The sequence below is a fragment of the Scyliorhinus canicula genome, chromosome 20 (genome assembly GCF_902713615.1).
Source record: "Scyliorhinus canicula chromosome 20, sScyCan1.1, whole genome shotgun sequence".
Taxonomy (NCBI): Eukaryota; Metazoa; Chordata; class Chondrichthyes; order Carcharhiniformes; family Scyliorhinidae; genus Scyliorhinus; species Scyliorhinus canicula.
The window spans coordinates 91,695,453-91,702,453 of NC_052165.1; the positions used below are offsets into that span (position 1 = coordinate 91,695,453).

General features: G+C 54.9%; 1 pseudogene; it reads right to left on the minus strand.

The window, feature by feature from the left end:
• Positions 1 to 225: 225 nt before the first annotated feature.
• Positions 226 to 7,001, minus strand: part of LOC119954800 — a 23,686-nt pseudogene continuing 16,910 nt past the window's right edge.

The following is a 7,001-nucleotide window of genomic DNA, read 5'->3' on the forward strand; positions in this document are numbered from 1 at the left end:
GGGAGCTTTACTCTGTATCTAACCCCGTGCTGTGCCTGTCCTGGGAGTGTTTGATGGGAACAGTGTAGAGGGAGCTTTACTCTGTATCTAACCCCGTGTTGTACCTGTCCTGGGAGTGTTTGATGGGGACAGTGTAGAGGGAGCTTTACTCTGTATCTAACCCCGTGCTGTACCTGTCCTGGGAGTGTTTGATGGGGACAGTGTAGAGAGAGCTTTACTCTGTATCTAACCCCATCCTGTATTGTCCTGAATCTGTCTGTATTGATCACTCAAGTCACAATAAAGAAATGCCTGAGGAGTATTAAAGCAAATATAACATTCTGGGTTTTGGTTTTGATTCATTTGGGCTCACCAATTAAACTACATCAGCAAACTGAGGAATAAATTAAGTTGAAGCCCACAAGCAGATGTTGTATTAATGTGCAGGGAATCACAAAGGAAACTTAAAGCATCAAAATCAGATGTGTTTAAAGGGGGTTGATAAAACAGCCCAGTCCCCCGAGGTGCCCATCGGGCATGGAAGGCGGCAATGGTTCCCTCCAATCTACAACCTCCCAGCGCCCTAGATATGAAGTGTGTGGGGCTATAATACAACTACAAAAAGCAATAGTTAATGATTTCGGCCAGGAATTTGAGTTTGGCCAATTAGAATACGAGTTCCCTCTGCCTATCCCAGTGTAGACAGGGAGCTGAATGCACTCCCGGTGTAGACAGAGAGCTGAATGCACTCCCGGTGTAGACAGGGAGCTGAGTGCACTCCCGGTGTAGACAGGGAGCTGAATGCATTCCCGGTGTAGACAGGGAGCTGAATGTACTCCCGGAGTAGACAGGGAGCTGAATGCACTCCCAGTGTAGACAGAGAGCTGAATGCACTCCTGGTGTAGACAGGGAGCTGAATGCACTCACGGTGTAGACAGGGAGCTGAATGCACTCCCGGTGTAGACAGGGAGCTGAATGCACTCCCGGTGTAGACAGTGAGCTAATGCACTCCCGGTGTAGACAGGGAGCTGAATGCACTCCCGGTGTAGACAGGGAGCTGAATGCACTCCCGGTGTAGACAGGGAGCTGAATGCACTCCCGGTGTAGACAGGGAGCTGTATGTACTCCCGGTGTAGACAGCGAGCTGAATGTACTCCTGGTGTAGACAGGGAGCTGAATGCAGTCTCGGTGCAGACAGCGAGCTGAATGCACTCCCGGTGTAGACAGGAAGCTGAATGCACTCCCGGTGTAGACAGCGAGCTGAATTCAGTCCATGTGTAGACAGTGAGCTGAATGCACTCCCGGTGTAGAAAGCGAGCAGAATGCACTCCCGGTGTAGACAGGGAGCTGGATGTACTCCCGGTGTAGACAGTGAGCTGAATGCACTCCCGGTGTAGACAGCGAGCTGAATGTACTCTCGGTGTAGACAGGGAGCTGACTGCACTCCCGGTGTAGACAGTGTGCTGAATGTATTCCCGGTGTAGACAGTGAGCTGAATGCACTCCCGGTGTAGACAGTGAGCTGAATGTACTCCCGGTGTAGACAGCGAGCTGAATGTACTCCTGGTGTAGACAGGGAGCTGAATGCAGTCTCGGTGCAGACAGCGAGCTGAATGCACTCCCGGTGTAGACAGGAAGCTGAATGCACTCCCGGTGTAGACAGCGAGCTGAATTCAGTCCATGTGTAGACAGTGAGCTGAATGCACTCCCGGTGTAGAAAGCGAGCAGAATGCACTCCCGGTGTAGACAGGGAGCTGGATGTACTCCCGGTGTAGACAGTGAGCTGAATGCACTCCCGGTGTAGACAGCGAGCTGAATGTACTCTCGGTGTAGACAGGGAGCTGACTGCACTCCCGGTGTAGACAGTGTGCTGAATGTATTCCCGGTGTAGACAGTGAGCTGAATGCACTCCCGGTGTAGACAGTGAGCTGAATGTACTCCCGGTGCAGACAGGGAGCTGAATGTACTCCTGGTGCTGACAGCGAGCTGAGTGCACTCCCGGTGTAGACAGGGAGCTGAGTGCACTCCCGGTGTAGACAGCGAGCTGAATGCACTCCCGGTGTAGACAGGGAGCTGAATGCACTCCCAGCGTAGACAGAGAGCTGAATGCACTCCCGGTGTAGACAGCAAGCTGAATGCACTCCCAGTGAAGACAGGGAGCTGAATGTACTTCCGGTGTAGACAGCGAGCTGAATGCACACCCGATGTAGACAGGGAGCTGAATGCAGTCCCGGTGTAGACAGGGAGCTGAATGCGTTCCTGGAGTAGACAGCGAGCTGAGTGCACTCCCGGTGTAGACAGGGAGCTGAATGTACTCCCGGTGTAGGCAGGGAGCTGAATGTACTCCCGGTGTCGACAGGGAGCTGAATGCACTCCCGGTTTAGACAGCGAGCTGAATGCACTCCCGGTGTCGACAGCGAGCTGAGTGCACTCCCGGTATAGACAGCGATCTGAATGCAGTCCCGGTGTAGACAGTGAGCTGAATGCACTCCCGGTGTAGACAGTGAGCTGAATGTACTCCCGGTGTAGACAGCGAGCTGAATGCACTCCCGGTGTAGAAAGTGAGCTGAATGTACTCCCGGTGTAGACAGCGAGCTGAATGCACTCCCGGTGTAGACAGCGAGCTGAATGCAGTCCCGGTGAAGACAGGGAGCTGAATGCACTCCCAGTGTAGACAGGGAGATGAATGCACTCCCGGTGTAGACAGTGAGCTGAATGGACTCCCGGTGTAGACAGGGTGCTGAATGCACTCCCGGTGTAGACAGGGAGCTGAGTGCACTCCCGGTGTAGACAGCGAGCTGAATGCACTCCCGGTGTAGACAGGGAGCTGAATGCACTCCCAGTGAAGACAGAGAGCTGAATGCACTCCCGGTGAACACAGGGAGCTGAATATACTCCCGGTGTAGACAGCGAGCTGAATGCACTCCCGGTGTAGACAAGGAGCTGAATGCACTCCCAGTGTAGACAGAGAGCTGTTTGCACTCCCGGTGTAGACAGCAAGCTGAATGCACTCCCGGTGTAGACAGGGAGCTGAATGTACTTCCGGTGTGGACAGCGAGCTGAGTGCACTCCCGGTATAGACAGCGAGCTGAATGCACTCCCGATGTAGACAGGGAGCTGAAAGCACTCCCGGTGTAGACAGGGAGCTGAATGGACTCCCGGTGTAGACAGGGAGCTGAATGCACTCCCGGTGTATACAGCGAGCTGAATGCACACCCGGTGTAGACAGTGAGCTGAATGCACTCCCGGTGTAGACAGCGAGCTGAATGCAGTCCATGTGTAGACAGTGAGCTGAATGTACTCCCGGTGTAGACAGGGAGCTGAATGCACTCCCAGTGTAGACAGAGAGCTGAATGCACTCCCGGTGTAGACAGCAAGCTGAATGCACTCCCGGATTAGACAGGGAGCTGAATGTAGTTCCGGTGTAGACAGCGAGCTGAGTGCACTCCCAGTGTAGACAGCGAGCTGAATGCAGTCCCTGTGTAGACAGGGAGCTGAATGTACTCCCGGTGTAGACAGGGAGCTGAATGCACTCCCAGTGTAGACAGAGAGCTGAATGCACTCCCGGTGTAGACAGCAAGCTGAATGCACTCCCGGTTTAGACAGGGAGCTGAATGTAGTTCCGGTGTTGACAGCGAGCTGAATGCAGTCCCTGTGTAGACAGGGAGCTGAGTGCACTCCTGGTGTAGACAGCAAGCTGAATGCACTCCCGGTTCAGACAGCAAGCTGAATGCACTCCCGGTGCAGACAGGGAGCTGAATGCAGTCCCGGTGTAGACGGTGAGCTGAATGCACTCCCGGTGTAGACAGGGAGCTGAATGTACTCCCGGTGTAGACAGGGAGCTGAATGTAATCCTGGTGCTGAAAGCGAGCTGAGTGCACTCCCGGTGTAGACAGTGAGCTGAATGCACTCCCGGTGTAGACAGGGAGCTGAGTGCACTCCCGGTGTAGACAGCGAACTGAATGCACTCCCTGTGTAGACAGCGAGCTGAATGCACTCCCGGTGTAGACAGGGAGCTGAATGCACTCCCAGTGTAGACAGGGAGCTGAATGAACTTCCGGTGTAGACAGCGAGCTGAGTGCACTCCCGGTGTAGACAGCGAGCTGACTGCACTCCCGGTGTAGACAGGGAGCTGAATGTACTCCCGGTGTAGACAGGGAGCTGAATTTACTCCCGGTGTCGACAGGGAGCTGAATGCACTCCCGGTGCAGACAGCGAGCTGAATGCACTCCCGGTGTCGACAGGGAGCTGAATGCACTCCCGGTGTAGACAGCGAGATGAGTGCACTCCCGGTGAAGACAGGGAGCTGAATGTGCTCCCGTTGTAGACAGCGAGCTGAATGTACTCCCGGTGTAGAAAGGGAGCTGAATGTACTCCCAGTGTAGACAGTGAGCTGAATGTACTCCCGGTGTAGACAGTGAGCTGAATGTACTCCCGGTGTAGACAGGGAGCTGAATGCACTCCCGGTGTAGACAGCGAGCTGAATGCACTCCCGGTGTCGACAGGGAGCTGAATGCACTCCCGGTGTAGACAGCGAGCTGAGTGCACTCCTGGTGTAGACAGGGAGCTGAATGCAGTCCCGGTGTAGACAGCGAGCTGAATGCACTCCCGGTGTCGACAGGGAGCTGAATGCACTCCCGGTGTAGACAGCGAGATGAGTGCACTCCTGGTGTAGACAGGGAGCAGAATGCACTCCCGGTGTAGACAGCGAGCTGAATGCACTCCCGGTGTCGACAGGGAGCTGAATGCACTCCCGGTGTAGACAGCGAGCTGAGTGCTCTCCTGGTGTAGACAGTGAGCTGAATGTAATCCCGGTGTAGACAGAGAGCTGAGTGCACTCCCGGTGTAGACAGTGAGCTGAGTGCACACCCGGTGTAGACAGGGAGCTGAATGGACTCCCGGTGTAGACAGGGAGCTGAATGCACTCCCGGTGTAGAAAGTGAGCTGAATGCACTCCCAGTGAAGACAGAGAGCTGAATGCACTCCCGGTGAACACAGGGAGCTGAATGTACTCCCGGTGTAGACAGCGAGCTGAATGCACTCCCGGTGTAGACAAGGAGCTGAATGCACTCCCAGTGTAGACAGAGAGCTGTTTGCACTCCCGGTGTAGACAGCAAGCTGAATGCACTCCCGGTGTAGACAGGGAGCTGAATGTACTTCCGGTGTGGACAGCGAGCTGAGTGCACTCCCGGTATAGACAGCGAGCTGAATGCACTCCCGGTGTAGAAAGGGAGCTGAAAGCACTCCCGGTGTAGACAGTGAGCTGAATGTACGCCCGGTGTAGACAGTGAGCTGAATGCACACTCGGTGTAGACAGGGAGCTGAATGGACTCCCGGTGTAGACAGGGAGCTGAATGCACTCCCGGTGTATACAGCGAGCTGAATGCACACCCGGTGTAGACAGTGAGCTGAATGCACTCCCGGTGTAGACAGCGAGCTGAATGCAGTCCATGTGTAGACAGTGAGCTGAATGTACTCCCGGTGTAGACAGGGAGCTGAATGCACTCCCAGTGTAGACAGAGAGCTGAATGCACTCCCGGTGTAGACAGCAAGCTGAATGCACTCCCGGATTAGACAGGGAGCTGAATGTAGTTCCGGTGTAGACAGCGAGCTGAATGCACTCCCAGTGTAGACAGCGAGCTGAATGCAGTCCCTGTGTAGACAGGGAGCTGAATGTACTCCCGGTGTAGACAGGGAGCTGAATGCACTCCCAGTGTAGACAGAGAGCTGAATGCACTCCCGGTGTAGACAGCAAGCTGAATGCACTCCCGGATTAGACAGGGAGCTGAATGTAGTTCCGGTGTAGACAGCGAGCTGAGTGCACTCCCAGTGTAGACAGCGAGCTGAATGCAGTCCCTGTGTAGACAGGGAGCTGAATGTACTCCCGGTGTAGACAGGGAGCTGAATGCACTCCCAGTGTAGACAGAGAGCTGAATGCACTCCCGGTGTAGACAGCAAGCTGAATGCACTCCCGGTTTAGACAGGGAGCTGAATGTAGTTCCGGTGTTGACAGCGAGCTGAATGCAGTCCCTGTGTAGACAGGGAGCTGAGTGCACTCCTGGTGTAGACAGCAAGCTGAATGCACTCCCGGTTCAGACAGCAAGCTGAATGCACTCCCGGTGCAGACAGGGAGCTGAATGCAGTCCCGGTGTAGACGGTGAGCTGAATGCACTCCCGGTGTAGACAGGGAGCTGAATGTACTCCCGGTGTAGACAGGGAGCTGAATGTAATCCTGGTGCTGAAAGCGAGCTGAGTGCACTCCCGGTGTAGACAGTGAGCTGAATGCACTCCCGGTGTAGACAGGGAGCTGAGTGCACTCCCGGTGTAGACAGCGAACTGAATGCACTCCCTGTGTAGACAGCGAGCTGAATGCACTCCCGGTGTAGACAGGGAGCTGAATGCACTCCCAGTGTAGACAGGGAGCTGAATGTACTTCCGGTGTAGACAGCGAGCTGAGTGCACTCCCGGTGTAGACAGCGAGCTGACTGCACTCCCGGTGTAGACAGGGAGCTGAATGTACTCCCGGTGTAGACAGGGAGCTGAATTTACTCCCGGTGTCGACAGGGAGCTGAATGCACTCCCGGTGCAGACAGCGAGCTGAATGCACTCCCGGTGTCGACAGGGAGCTGAATGCACTCCCGGTGTAGACAGCGAGATGAGTGCACTCCCGGTGAAGACAGGGAGCTGAATGTGCTCCCGGTGTAGACAGCGAGCTGAATGTACTCCCGGTGTAGAAAGGGAGCTGAATGTACTCCCAGTGTAGACAGTGAGCTGAATGTACTCCCGGTGTAGACAGTGAGCTGAATGTACTCCCGGTGTAGACAGCGAGCTAAATGCACTCCCGGTGTAGACAGAGAGCTGAGTGCACTCCCGGTGTAGACAGTGAGCTGAGTGCACACTCGGTGTAGACAGGGAGCTGAATGGACTCCCGGTGTAGACAGGGAGCTGAATGCACTCCCGGTGTATACAGCGAGCTGAATGCACACCCGGTGTAGACAGTGAGCTGAATGCACACCCGGTGTA